Consider the following 16,245-nt stretch of genomic DNA (forward strand, 5'->3'; position numbering starts at 1 on the left):
GATTTCTTTAGTCAGAGAGAGTAAAACCTGCTGAAATTTACTGAAGGCTTGTTCAGATCAGTAAGCTGTTTGGGTGTCTCTCTTGCACAAACTTTATAATACCCCAAGTCATCATGTGCTGTGACATGTGCAGATCCATGTATCTGATATCCAAGTCCAAATATATCTAAGCAAAATATCCAAGCAAAAGCAGGCAGCGTAATCGGTCGGTCTTCTCTGATTAAGGCATTTGCCACGTTGATGTGGGCTTATGTGGGCATTGTTGATGGTCGACCATCCATCCATCCATCATCCAACCCGCTATATCCTAACTACAGGGTCACGGGGGGTCTGCTGGAGCCAATCCCAGCCAACAAAGGGCACAAGGCAGGAAACAAACCCCGGTCAGGGTGCCAGCCCACCACAGGGCTCACATACACACACACACCCAAGCACACACTAGGGACAATTTAGGATCGCCAGTGCACCTAACCTGCATGTCTTTGGACTGTTTGAGGAAACCCAAGCAGACACGGGTAGAACATGCAAACTCCAAGCAGGGAGGACCCGGGTAGCGAACTACCCACTGCACCACCATGCCTCCTGATGGTTGACCAGATTGAGCTTTGTCAGTTAATCTTACTCCTCTATTTTTAAACCTTTCTGCCCATTCATAATCTTTTCATTGAGTTTTTTTGTTTTCACTTCTGTAGTGAACCAAAATCCTTTGGTGAATTTTAGCAGGTTTCACTCCCTCTGCCCAACAGTGCACTGTTCAACAATGGTACAATCCCGCTGCAGAATGTCCATGTTGATTTAACCTTGGCTTCAACTACACTAACAGCAGAGCCAGCACTGTGCATGTTAAACGACCCATAAGCCATCGCAAACGTGTATCAGCTTCAATCAGTTGTGGCTGTTGTTAATTGCCTTTACTTTTTTATGTTTGCCTTTGTATAAAGAAAGCCTTCCCTATAATATCCCACCCTAAAATCCTTTGAAGCATGTCTCACTAAGACTGTGGTTTTCTTTCCATGGAACTTTTTCAGTTTTGTCCATGTCTAATGAAGATGAACTGATCACCCAAAAAAAAGTTAAAAGCCCTAATGGACTCTGGGTTTGTCAGAAAAATGTACCTACACAGCCATTGGTAGAGGCAACTTAAGAGGCACGTGAGGTTTAGCATTTCCGAAATTATGGACTGTAAGTGTATGTGGTATTGAAACAATAATGTCTTTATTTTCAGATAATATGTCAGGTACTTTATGATGAGAATATCTATTTTTTACTTGCTGAAGAAGCATCTTTAAATAAAGGAGCCAAAATACTTCAGGGCTTGCAGTTTAGGGAAGTACATTAATTTCCTGCATAGTATTTTGACATTCAGTCTGATTAAAATTAAAGGTTTATGACAAAGACAGCAGAGCTGCTTCCTTAACTGATCTCTCTAAATTTGTATTCATTGTATGTGGTGTTTGTACACATTATTTTGTGAAATAAATTGTATTAGTACACCTTACAATGTACTTGATGCCCCATCTATATCCGGTTCCTTCCTTACCTCTGATGTTACCCATATAGGCTCCAGCCTTTTAAATTGAAGAATGAAATGTTGTGTATTTTGTTCTAGAACTTGGTCATCCATTTTGTTTTTTTTCTTTAGATAGCATTTGTGTGGCATGTTAATTTTGTTTTTTTTTTTTTTTTTTTTTACAAGAGTACAATCTTCTTTTTATTCTTTCGGTTGCTCCCGTTAGGGGTTGCCACAGCTGATCATCTTCTTCCATATCTTTCTGCCCTCTGTATCTTGTTCCGTTACACCCATCACCTTCATGTCCTCTCTCACCACATCATAAACCTTCTCTTAGGCCGTCATCTTTTCCTCTTGCCTGGCAGCTCTATCCTTAGCATCCTTCTCCCAATATACCCAGAATCTCTCCTCTGCACATGTCCAAACCAATGCAATCTCGCCTCTCTGACTTTGTCTCCCAACTGTTCAACTTGAGCTGACCCTCTAATGTCCTCATTTCTAATCCTATCCATCAACGTCACACCCAGTGCAAATCATAGCATCTTTAACTCTGCCACCTCCAGCTCTGTCTCCTGCTTTCTGGTCAGTGCCACCGTCTCCAACCCATGTAACATAGCTGGTCTCACTACTGTCCTGTAGACCTTCCCTTTCACTCTTGCTGATATCCATCTGTCACAAATTACTCCGACACTCTTCTCCACCCATTCCACCCTGACTGCACTCTCTTTTTCGCCTCTCTTCCACAATCCCCATTACTCTGTACTGTTCATCCCAAGTATTTAAACTCATCCACCTTCACCAACTTTACTCCCTGCATCATCACCATTCCACTGACCTCCCTCTCATTTACACACATGTATGGTGTCTTGTTCCTACTGACCTTCATTCCTCTCCTCTCTAGAGCATATCTCCACCTCTCCAGGGTCTCCTCAACCTGCTCCCTACTCTCTCTACAGATCACAATGTCATCAGCAAACATCATAGTCCACGGGGACTCCTGTCTAATCTCGTCTGTCAACCTGTCCATCATCATTGCAAATAAGAAAGGGCTCAGAGCCGATCCTTGATGTAATCCCACCTCCACCACTGTCACACTTCCCTCATACATATCCTATACCACTCTTACGTACTTCTCTGCCACTACCGACTTCCTCATACAATGCCACAGATCCTCTCGAGGCACCCTGTCATATGCTTTCTCCAGGTCCACAAAGATGCAATGCAACTCCTTCTGGCCTTCTCTAAACTTCCCCATCAACATCCAAACATTGCATCTGTGGTTCTCTTTCTTGGCATGAAACAATCCTGCTGCTCACTAATCATCACCTCACTTCTTAACCTATTTTCCACTACTCTTTCCCATAACTTCATGCTGTAGTAGGGCTGGGCGTGTAATCGAAATCGACATTCAGAACCTATAATCGATCAAATTTTTCCAGGTCGATTATTTCGATTACTTTCCCTTTAAAAACACTACCGCGTGTGGAGTCACGTGACCCCGCTCCGTTACGTTATGTTATTCCGCCGAAATGTCGAGCATGGAGAGCTTAAACACTGACACAACTGAGCAACAAGAGCAGCTTGTACCAAAGAAAAACGCAGTCCCCGACATTTTGGCTTCAGTAAGGATGACATCGAACAAAATGAAGTCAGATGTAGACACTGTAGAAAAACAGTTTCGACGCCCAAAGGTAACACCACCAATTTGTTTCAACACTTGAAGCACAATCACGTTACTGAATATGAACAGTGCATGGCTCAAAAAAAACAAAAAGAGACTGACAAGCGCCCAGCAACAAGTGCCTCCGCAAAGCAGATGTTGATAACACAAGCGTTCACTAATGCCACACAGTATGAGAAGAGTTCAAGAAGATGGAAAGAAATAACTGACGCTATTTGTTATTACATCGCAAAGGATATGACTCCCTTGGCTACAGTGGAGCGAAGCGTGTTTAAACACCTCATTAAAACTCTCGACAGAAGATACACTGTGCCATCGCGATCGCATTTTTATTTTAATAAGAAAAACATTGAAAATAATTTATTTTGTTTCCAAAAGTGCAAGTTATTTATTTTTACTTTTTTTTATAAGAACAAAGTGACTGTTCGTTTTAGGCAATGTGTGCTTTAATTTCAGTTGTTCAACATTGATGTTCAATAAATAATCACAGATAGTAGATAGTGTGTTTCCTTCAATTATTTTAAAATCAAGTAATGCACCCTTCATTCAAAAATCTCTCACTTGTAATATGTGAGCATATTTACTGTACAACCCTTTCAGTGAACTATGAGGGCAAAAAAAAAACAAAAAAAAAATCGTTCATTAGTCGTAATCGAGTTAAAATGTTCAATTAATCGAGATTTTGATTTTAGGCCAAATCGCCCAGCCCTATGCAGTAGCTCATCAATTTTATCCCTCTGTAGTTACTGCAGTCCTGCACATCCCCCTTATATTTAAATATTGGCACCAGTACACTTCTTCTCCACTCCTCAGGCATCCTCTCACTTTCCAAGATTCCATTAAACAACCTGGTTAAAAACTCCACTGCCATCTCTCCTAAACACCTCCATGCTTCCATAGGTATGTCATCTGGACCAACGGCCTTTCCATTTTTCATCCTCTTCATAGCTGTCCTTACTTCCTCCTTGCTAATCCGTTGCACTTCCTGATTCACTATCTCCACATCATCCAACCTCTTCTCTCTCTCGTTCTCTTCATTCATCAGCCTCTCAAAATACTCTTTTCATCTGCTCAACACACTCTACTCGCTTGTGAGTACGTTTCCATCTTTATCCTTTATCACCTTAACTTGCTGCACATCTTTCCCAGCTCTGTCCCTCTGTCTAGCCCACAGGTACTTTTCTCCCTCCTTAGTGTCCAACCTCTCATACAACTCATCATATGCCTTTTCTTCAGCCTTCGCCACCTCTCTCTTCACCTTGCACCTTATCTCCTTGTACTCTTGTCTACTTTCTGCATCTCTCTGACTATCCCATTTCTTCTTTGCTATCCTCATCCTCTGTATACTATCCTGTACTTCTCCATTCCACCACCAGGTTTCTTTTTCCCCCTTCCTCTTTCCAGGTGTCACGCCAAGCACCCTTCTTGCTGTCACCCTTACTACATCTGCTGTAGTTTCCCAGCTGTCTGGTAATTCTTCACTACCACCCAGTGCCTGTCTCACCTCCTTCCTAAACTCAACCTTGCAGTCTTCCTTTTTCAACTTCCACCATTTGATCCTTGGTTCTGCCCTCACTCTCTTCCTCTTCTTGATCTCCAACATCATCCTACAGACCACCATCCTATGCTGCTTGACTACACTTTCCCCTGCCACCACTTTGCAGTCTTCAATCTCTTTCAGATCAACTTTTCTGCATAGGATGTAATCTACCTGTGTGCATATTCCTCCACTCTTGTACGTAACCCTCTGTTCCCCCCTCTTCTTAAAATACATATTCACCACAGCCATGTCCATCCTTTTGGCAAAATCCACTATCCTCTGACCTTCTTCATTCCTCTCCTTGACACCATACCTACCCATCACCTCCTCGTCTCCACTGTTCCCTTCACCAACGTGCCCATTGAAATCCGCTTCAATTACCACTTTCTGTCCCTTGGGTACACTGTTCATCACTTCAATATGCTGTATATTAAAGGGTCATTTAAAGCAGAATACAGTGCCCATTTTTAATTTTGCTTTTTTTGGAGGATATGTTAAGAATCATGATCACAGTACAGACAAATTTTAGAGGCAAGGATGATTTACATCATGCACAATATTTCCAAAACCTTAGGAATGTTCAAAAGTGAAAGTGTACTTTGATTTAAGTTGTCTTTGCAAAGTTTTATAATCCCACTGGCTTTCAGATCCACATTAATTTTCTAGCTCTTATTTGTTTTTAGTTTACACTTGTAATTTGGACGGCTCCTAACAGTATTTTTATTTTGTTTTTAATGCATTTTACTTTTTTTTATTCAAGTATTTCATTACAATGAAAATTACAAATTAATTTTAATGTAAAGTACTGTATTTCAGATCAGATTTCCCCCACCCATTCCAGAATGCAAAGAAACAGGTTTAATTTAAGATACTTGAAATATTCCCAAAGTTAACAATGGTTCAGTTGAGGTCAGTACAGTAATCCCTCCTCCATCGCGGGGGTTGCGTTCCAGAGCCACCCGCAAAATAAGAAAATCCGCGAAGTAGAAACCATATGTTTATATGGTTATTTTTATATTGTCATGCTTGGGTCACAGATTTGCGCAGAAACACAGGAGGTTGTAGAGAGACAGGAACGTTATTCAAACACTGCAAACAAACCTTTGTCTCTTTTTCAAAAGTTTAAACTGTGCTCCATGACAAGACAGAGATGACAGTTCTGTCTCACAATTAAAAGAATGCAAACATAATCTTCCTCTTCAAAGGAGCAAACAAATCAATAGGGCTGTTTGGCTTTTAAGTATGCGAAGCACCGCGGCACAAAGCTGTTGAAGGTGGCAGCTCACACCCCCTCCGTTAGGAGCAGGGAGACAGAGAGATAGAGAGAGACAGATAAAAAAATCAATACGTGCCCTTCGTGCTTTTAAGTATGCGAAGCACCGTTCAGCATGTCGTTTCAGGAAGCAGCTGCACAAAAGATAGCAACGTGAAGATAATCTTTCAGCATTTTTAGACAAGCGTCCGTATCGTCTAGGTGTGCGAACAGCCCCCCTGCTCAATCCCCCTACGTCAGGATCAGAGAAAGTCAGCGCAAGAGACAGAGAAAAGTAAGCTGGGTAGCTTCTCAGCCATCTGCCAATAGCGTCCCTTGTATGAAATCAACTGGGCAAACCAACTGAGGAAGCATGTACCAGAAATTAAAAGACCCATTGTCCTCAGAAACCCGCGAAGCAGCGAAAAATCCGCGATATATATTTAAATATGCTTACATATAAAATCCGCAATGGAGTGAAGCCGCGAAAGGCAAAGCGCGATATAGCGAGGGATTACTGTATTGATCAAATGCTTGACTAATTCTAAATTAGCGTTTTTAAACCAAAACTGATAAAGTTAATCCGTTTTTCTAATTTTAAGTAAAATGGGACATTTTCTGTTTGTGTTATGCTGGATGAGTTAGGATTCTTTGAATTGAGCAATATAAGGCGGCCTTCTAACAGTGTAAGTAGATTGTTTATTAGAAATATTCAATTTGGCATTATCTCACACAGAGCTGTCACAGTAGTTTGTTAGTGTGCTTATTTTTATGTAAAACAAATGACAGTTTACAAAGCTAATATGATTACAGGCCAGTTTAAAATATACAGACTGAGCACTTCAGTAACAACATACAGTAGCAAATTCAGACAATTCATCAGTGATGGTTACCAGGAAGAGCGTGAAGGTAGACTTGACAGGTTTTAAAGAGCCAGTTTCAATTTAAATCAAGCAGCACTGTATTATACAAGTACAGTGGAACCTCGGTTTGCGAACATAATTCATTTTGGAAACATACTTGTAATCCAAAGCACTCGTATATCAAAGCGAATTTCCCCATAAGAAATAATAAACTCAGATGATTTGTTCCACAACCCAAAACTATTCATATAAAAATGATTAATGCAAAATATAAAGTAAAAATACATAAAACAAATTAACCTACACTTTACCTTTTGAAATGAATCGTGGCTGGTGTGAGGGAGACGAGAGAGAGGAGGGTTATTGTGTAGGATGACTTTCACTCTAACTTATGGAATCCCTGCAATCTGTTGGCTCACTGGAATTGTCTTCTTTTTTTGCGACTTTGTCATTGGATAGGTTCCTTGTTAGTTGCTTTTGCCTGAAGAGTCACAACACTTGGACACAAAATAAAAAGAATGCTTTACGCACTGTAAGGTTTCTAAACTCATTTGGGATTCCACCCAATGGGATGATGTGCGAAAGTGTGTCCCGAAGCAACCGCAGGCTCCTTGCACTGTATCAGTTCGCTACAAAAGTGAATCCGAAAAGATCATGGACATGCTATAAGCGCCTGTCGTTGATGGGTGATACAAGGAATATTATAAATGCGCAGGGCACAGTATTACTTGGGCACTAACCTGGCCATGACCCTGTCTGTCTGCTGTGTGTGTGTGTATAGGAGAGCGGTAGATCCCGCTACAATAAATAACCGTGCTGTTCCTGTTTCAAGCTGAATAAAGCTGATGTTGCTAAAGTACTGAGACTCAGCTTCGTGTTATGGGGTGCAAGACAGAGACTCGCACATTACAACACAAACACACACGTGGTCCCAATGCTGTAGTAAACAGTATACGCTCATACGGATGATGACTATATGAGTGAGGCACGCTGACTGAGACCGAGAATGGGAGACGATTACCCACAATCCTGCAGCGAGAGAGAGAGAAGAACCATCAGCTCAGTTGTGACCATGTGACACTCAGTAGACAAAGCATATACGTAGTACTCGTATCGCAACACCTCACTTGTTTAGCAAGTTAAAATTTATAAAAAATTTTAGCTCGTCTTGCAAAACACTTGCAGACCAAGTTACTAGCAATCCAAGGTTTTACTGTACTAGGTAAGAGAAAAAATGTATCGAATTGCAAAGTGAAGAATATTACATGACATTACCACATGACTGAAATGAAACAACTCATATGAAAATATCTTTGTCAGAAGCAGGAGATTTAAAAATGTGAAAAAGTAGAATTACATTGTAACACATTAAAGTTACTGCAAAACAGTTTTTCGTCATCTATTTGATTACGTGAAGCTGAAAGTTGTGAAGGCACAGCATGAACATTAGTGTGTACATAAAAGTGGTCTGGGTCATATCCTTGGCGCATCGCAACATTGTTTCATAAATGCAACACAGCATACATAGGCTTGTTTTCAGATCATACTTTTTTGGGACCGCCAAAGCACAAACCTATCATATTTGAACCATAAAATGCTGCTGGGAACAGCAAGCTACAGTTACTGCAGCTCTCATAAGCCATAGATATGAGAATGAGAGCATCAGAGATAATAATAATAATAATTCTTTACATTTATATAGCGCTTTTCTTACTACTCAAAGCGCTCTCCACACAGGGAGGACCCAGGAAGCGAACCCACAATCTCCTTACTGCAAAGCAGCAGCACTACCACTGTGCCACCTGTGAGATCAAAACACCTTCTGTTGATACTCATTCAGGAATATGGGTAGATGACAGCAAGGAGGAATTAGACTGCAGTAAATGTTGCATTGCAGTCCTCTAGCAGGGCTGAGAGAAGAAGCAGAGAAAGTTTCCAGTGATGGCTCTTCTTGTCTGCCATGTCTATAGCCGGAGAGTGTTCTCAAGTACAGGGGTGAGTCTCATCTCCATGGGTTGATATTCTAATTTTACTTAAAAGGAAATCCGTTTTAACATTATATGTTCTTTTTTGATTCAGTCAGGACCTACAGCTAACAGGTCAGTAAGGCATTCAAGTAGGAAATAAAAGGACAGCCATTGTTAGGAAACAAAAAGATAATTTTAAATTGGAATAGTTTTGCATTGCAGTCACTTTATATTATAGGTTTATAGTGTCCATCCATCCATCCTCTTCCGCTTATCCGAGATCGGGTCGCGGGGGCAGCAGCTTGAGCAGAGATGCCCAGACTTCCCTCTCCTTGGCCACTTCTTCTAGCTCTTCCGGGAGAATCCCAAGGCGTTCCCAGGCCAGCCAAGAGACATAGTCCCTCCAGCGTGTCCTGGGTCTTCCCCGGGGCCTCCTCCCGGTTAGATGTGCCCGGTACACCTCACCAGGGAGGCGTCCAGGAGGCATCCTGATCAGATGCCCAAGCCTCCTCATCTGTCTCCTCTCGATGTGGAGGAGCAGCGGCTCTACTCTGAGCCCCTCTCGGATGACTGAGCTTCTCACCCTATCTTTAAGGGAGAGCCCAGACACCCTGTGGAGGAAACTCATTTCAGCCGCTTGTATTCGCGATCTCATTCTTTCGGTCACTACCCATAGCTCATGACCCTAGGTGAGGTTAGGAATGTAGATCCACTGGTAAATTGAGAGCTTCGCCTTGCAGCTCAGCTCCTTTTTCACCACGACAGACCGATGCAGAGCCCACATTACTGCGGATTGCCGCACCGATCCGCCTGTCGATCTCACGCTCCATTCTTCCCTCACTCGTGAACAAGACCCCAAGATACTTGAACTCCTCCCCTTGGGGCAGGATCTCGCTACCAGGTTTATAGTGTAATTATTGTAATGTGTTAGAATGCAGTGAAATTCTTACTTGCATATGCTCTCCTTTGTTAATGCAGCACAGATGTTTTGTGTAAGAAATACTATTGAATGCTGAGAAAAAATTTCACTTTTTTGTTTTTGTTGGTCTGGCATCTCTTGACTTATTGGTATGAGAAACCCCCTACATATGATATACCATTCGATTCATCTTGATATCTAATTATGCAAGATGTCACACTATTTTTGGTCCTCTACAACTAAACCCCCCTCATTTTTGGATATTTTTGTACCATATTTTGTGCAGAAAATTACACCCTTATGATAAAGAGTAAACCGATAGGTGCCCAGAGCAAAAATGATCAGAAGGACTTGAAGTTGTGCATACCACATCAACAGACCCTTAATGGAATACTAGAGGACAAGGTTACTCCTTTTCACAAAACTTTGAAAAAATGAGAATCAGTAATAGAGGCATTGAAGTGAAATGGAGTGTCATTTTTTACTCTTTAGAGGTTGCTGATCATGAATAGGATATTCTTGATATTTAGTTCTTTACTGGTGGTTTGAGCCTTCTAAGAGCCACTACCAAAAAGTTTAAAATAGCAAATGTCAACGATAAGTATGTGTTGTATCGTTTTAGACTATTTCCAAGGTCAGTGATTGTGAATAAGATGTTATTTTTCATTATTTGCCAGGGATCTAGCCCTCTATGGACCTCTATCAGAGAATGAAAAATGACACATTTATATTATAATTGAGATTATGTAGACTTACGTAGACTTTACATATTTAAATTGAAGCACACATTTTAATATCCGAGATATCTGATGCAACAATTCTTGTTTATTTTGTAGTTCTACCTCATAAAGTAAATCACTGCATCTTCTGGACACCCCAAATTCGTGCTTCTCATGTTAATTCAGACTTTTTTTAAGGATTATTTTATTTTAATAAAAAAGAAACCTCTGTTTGTGTCCTGATTTGAATTTTGCAGTGTTTTGATTTATGCATGTTTAATAATAATAACACTAAATATACACTTTTTTTTTTTTTTAAACATTTCATATATGGGAATATTGTGTTGCTAAGCTTGGATCTTAGTATAAATTGTATTAATGTCTATGGGTATTCCTAATAAGTATAAATGTATATTTTAAGTAGGAGAAGAGGGTAAGTTGTAGTGGCACGGTGCTGCTAAGATTCACACCGTCAAAGAGATGGGTGATTTTTTTTTTTTTTTGGGAGATTCCAGGGACACACCCAGCCTTGGCCCGACCCGCACACACTCACAAGCAGAGACAAAAAGCTACAGGTAATAAAACAATGAAAGAATGTACTAAACACTAATAAACGAAATATAACTACATGCTGAATAATCCCACCCCAGTCCCCTTACGGAGATGTACAATAAACACAAACAAACCATAACAATAAACACCGAGTGTCCTTATACAGTCCAATACAGCAAAAGCAGAAGAAATGATTTGGTGTGAAGATGAGAATCCCGGGAACTGCTTTTGTAGAAAATTAATGAAACAGTCCTACCGGTAGTCGTGAGGGGTGAGATTTCAAGGAGTGCTCTTTTTGAAGACGCACGACAATTAATCCACCACTATAACATGACAAGCAGGCACAAGACAGTCCATTCATCTAACATGAAATGATCTAGGACACAATTGACTTTTTAGATGACACATTGGACTGGATACACAAAACACTGATCTCCTTTTGCTCCATCAGGCCTCCCTTTTAAACTTTTCTGCTGGACTGTTTCATCACCAGCAGCACCTACATCTGTTCCCGTCATCCTATGCGGGCAGCCCCCAAGGGCTGCTGGGAAGTGAAGTTCTCCCCACAGTAGCACTGCTACAAAGTTATGAATAAAGTTTTTGTGGTTAGCAGTCCATTTTAATAATGTACTGTACATTGGTGGTAGTGACTTGCAAGGGCTTGTAAAACTTGTAAATAGAGTAGTAGTTAAATAGGCAGAGTGAGAACATGCTGTAGTGTTATTTTTGGCTTGTATGAGAATTTTTGTTTTGTTAAGTAACATTGAATTACTTGCAGATTTTTCTTTTGATTAACTTAAATTCATATGTAGTCATTATTGTGCTAATTGGTGTTTTGATTTTTCAAAGCCCTTACATATGTTAAGCGGTGTTTTGTTCTGATTGATGTTATTTATATCATGTCAATTGTATTTGATATTTCCTCGTATATAATAGTTATCCTAGTTCATATCAAATCAATCAAAATCTTTATTGTCATTGTAGCAATGAGACATTGTACAACAAATTGTAGGTGACATTTTCCAGTGCAAAAACAAAAAAACAAATATTCAAGTTAAAACCAAAATAGTCCATAAGAGCAGAACACTGTTTTCCATTTATACATACGTCATATTGCACTTGTCCCTTAGCCAATGTTGACATAGAGCTGTATTGTAAGCATGAGAGTGTATTGTAAAAATGAAGGCGCACTCGGTCAGATAGACTACTTAGCAGCATTCAGCATGGTGATGGCTGAAGGATAGAAACTGCTTCTCAGTCTGTCTTAGTCTTTATGGATCTCAAACGTCTGCCTGAAGGCAGGCATTCAAACAATGCATGTCTTGGGTGTGATGGGTCCTGAAGAATTTTCTTGATGTTCCTGAGACAACAGGAACTATGTAGTTCTTCTAGTGAGGGGAAAGGACAGCCCACTATCCGCTGGGCAACCTTAATGACCCTGTGGAGCTCTTTACTCTGTGCTTCTTTGCATATGTATGTATTGTGTAATGTAGCCAGGTCCCTGGCTAGGACAGAAAGAGCATTGCAAAAACAGGTAGCACAGGACAGAGATGTCAGGATAAAAGGTCTTGGTAAGGTGTACACTGGACGTGGCAAACAACTGTGTGTGTATAAGAAGTGGTGAAGTGCCGGGAAATGGTGTGATTTGAGTATTGTGGGTTCTCTGGTGGGGTTCCCCTTGGGAACAGGCTAGCATTTCCTGACCTTTTAATTGGGGAAGGGCCATGGAGGATACTCCAAAGATGTCAACACATCTATGCTGCTAGAAATTATACATTTAAATGGCAAAATGGATGTACTATCAGGTGAAAGTGAGGTACAGTAGTTTAGCTCAGTGTATAGTGCAGCTGGGATGGTTGTTAGAAACTGACTAACTCACAGCCTAGACAGGGACTGACTTTTGGATATTAAAACCCACGGGCCAGTATTTTTTTTTTTTTTTGTCCCCCAACCCACTTGTTTTTGTTTGCATCCAGTGTTCATCCTACTCAATTTTCTTTAGTAAACATGCCCATGGGTGACATCTCATGGGTGACATGGGTTCCCCACAGACCAGTTACTAGTCTGTGCCTGGCATGCCACTTTATTCAGGTTGGATGATTCATTCTGAGTTAGATCATTGACTCAGATCGTGAAACACAGGCATGTATGCAAGTGTACACACATCTACACACTCCACACACTAAGGTGGTCAAATTGATTGTATTCTGCAATACGTAAAACCTGTAAATCCATTGGTTTTTTTCTTTCTTTCACCTGTAATTTTTCCTAACTGTTAAGTCCAAGACTTTTTCTTCTTCAAAATAAATTACTGTAGTTCTTTTTAATCAACGTATTCTCTTTGTATCATTATTGATAGAAATTAAATGTTTTCATATCTTCATTATGAAACTAAGATGTGGTTGCACACAACTTTGATTTTAAACTTGTCAGTTACATAGATGACTTGTCAAATTATGTTAAGCCTCAACATCACCACCACCAGTCAAGTACATCAGAAACAGGGCTGTTCTCCCTCAACTCTAATGCAAATTTTAGCTTAAAGGAAGGAGAACAATTGCAGGATTTAAACATATCAAATATTTGTCTTATCCCTTTCTATGCCATGTTTGCCAACATTTAACTTCTTGTAATGTTTTGTATAAACACATACAGTAACTATATAGCCCATATTTGAAGTTTATCATCCGTAGTTGCCTTGGAACAGGAAAGTGACTCAGAATGATATTTTGGGGGTGGGGGTTCTTTTGGAACTGAATGGTGGTTATGAAGTACTTGCATACAGAATTTTACAACAAACGGATGCCTTCACATTAATCAGACTACTTTTAACTATTACATTTTGAATACTTTGTTTTATCAAAGTCATCAAGACAAACCAGTGTCTCACTTTTAATATGCAAGTAAAGTTTCTTAATTTTATTTGTACTTAATGATTGCATTTTCAAAATTTCCAACAAGGTTTATATTTATCTTTAAATTTGATTTTTTTTACATTTGTAACTCATAATAATTGTGTGTAAATATATGTATTAAAAGTTTTAAAGGTTTGGTATATTATGCTGTTTTTCCAAGAATCCTATGTAGTAAAGAATTATTATTAGAATGAACTAAATCTATTTAGAAGATATGAATGCATTGATTAATTACTAATTTACATTTATATTATTTCAGAGATCGGCTCTGAGCCCTTTCTTATTTGCAGTGGTGAAGGACAGGTTGACACACGAGACTAGACAGGAGTCCCTGTGGACTGTGATGTTTGCTGATGACATTGTGATCTGTAGTGATAGTAGGGAGCAGGTTGAGGAGACACTGGAGAGGTGGAGATATCGTCTAGAGAGAAGAGGAAAGAAGGTCAGCAGGAACAAAACAGAATACATGTGTGTGAATGAGAGGGAGGTCAGTGGAATGGTGAGGATGCAGGGAGTAGAGATGGCGAAGGTGGATGAGTTTAAATACTTGGGGTCAACAGTACAGAGTAATGGGGATTGTGGAAGAGAGGTGAAGAAGAGAGTGCAGGCAGGGTGGAAAAGAGTGTCAGGAGTGATTTGTGACAGACGGATATCAGCAAGAGTGAAAGGGAAGGTCTATAGGACGGTAGTGAGACCAGTTATGTTGTATGGATTGGAGACGGTGGCAGTGACCAGAAAGCAGGAGACAGAGCTGGAGGTAGCAGAGTTAAAGATACTAAGATTTGCATTGGGTGTGATGAGGATGGACAGGATTAAAAATGAGTAAATTAGAGGATCAGCTCAAGTGGGACAGTTGGGAGTCAAAGTCAGAGAGGCGAGATTGCATTGGTTTGGACATGTGCAGAGGAGAGATGCTGGGTATATATGAGAGAAGGGTGCTAAGGATAGAGTTGCCAGGGAAGAGGAAAAGAGGAAGGCCTAAAAGAAGGTTTATGAATGTGGTGAGAGAGGACATGCAGGTGATGGGTGTGACAGAACAAGATGCAGAGGACAGAAAGATATGGAAGAATATTATCTGCTGTGGCAACCCCTAACGGGAGCAGCCAAAAGAAGTAGTAGTCTGATTTTCCAACCTTCTCAAAATGCTTTATGTAGTGATCGGGGAGCGTCTTCAACCAGCATCAATGTACAGCATCCACCTGGATGATACAATGGCAGCCATTCTTGTACCAGTAGTTTGCTCACCACACATTAGCTGTTAGGTGGTGAAAGGGTGAGAGAGAGACTTAGCCAGTAAGGGACAGGAGTTGATTGGGGGGGCAGAATCACCTGGACGTAGTGGGCAATTTTAGCCAGAACATCGAAAATACTTTTACTGTTTTCAAAAGATGCTAAGGGATGTTTTATGACCACAGAGAGTCTACACCTTGGTTTTATGTCCCATCTTAAGGATGATGCCAATTTATACAGCATAGTGACCCCGTCATTGCACTGGGACATTGGGATCCACATACAGAACAAGGAGTAAACGCCTCCTGATGGGCTCACCAACACCTCTTCCAGCAGCGTTATCTTGATGGTCTCCCATCCAACTACTGGCCTGACCCAAAAACACTTAGGTTCATGTGGATTACCTGTTCTGAGGTGCAGGTGGGTAAAACTGAATACAGATGGCCCTTGAGTTATGAATGAGACCCACTCCTGCTAATGTTCATAACACAATTTTTGTATGCAAGTCAAAACTTGCACTGAAAATATCAATTAATGGAAATATTGGCAACAATGGGTAATGCTTTAGTACTTTTTTACAGAAAAAAGTTTCAAACTTAATAATAAAATGACAGTAAAGCAATATTGCTGTACTTAAAATCACAAAACATGATTTAATCTAAAATGAACTAAGGGTACCTATAGTAAATTGTTTCTTTATCAGTATGTTGCTGCTGGAGTAAGTGAATTTCCCCTTGGGATTAATAAAGTATCTATCTAATCTATCTAAATCAACCTTGTGGTTAAACATCCTACAGTTGTTGATAACACAGTACCTCATTGAATTGGAAAGAAGCATAACGGTGGCATAAAAATCCACCACTAACTGACGAATGATCCCTCAGCAGAGACGTGCTTCCTGAATAATTGCACAAAATGTCACCCACTCATCCAAGCAGGTGAACTCCCTGCAATGCCATGGCTGCGAGGCATACTTAGGATGCTGGAATTACAAGCAGCTGGTTGTAACTCTCCTCTACCATATGGACAGCTTCCTATCTGCTTATTTGTAACGGAGCCTGTTCTGTTGCCGTGTGTGCTGCCTTTGCTCAGGGATC

The 16,245-nt window shown here is 40.4% G+C and overlaps 1 protein-coding gene across 3 annotated transcripts in view; it reads left to right on the top strand.

Moving 5' to 3' along the window:
* Positions 1–16,245, top strand: part of traf6 (TNF receptor-associated factor 6) — an 89,028-nt gene that overhangs the window by 46,694 nt on the left and 26,089 nt on the right. The gene's annotated exons all lie outside the window — the stretch shown is intronic.

Source organism: Erpetoichthys calabaricus, chromosome 2 (genome assembly GCF_900747795.2).
Source record: "Erpetoichthys calabaricus chromosome 2, fErpCal1.3, whole genome shotgun sequence".
NCBI lineage: Eukaryota > Metazoa > Chordata > Cladistia > Polypteriformes > Polypteridae > Erpetoichthys > Erpetoichthys calabaricus.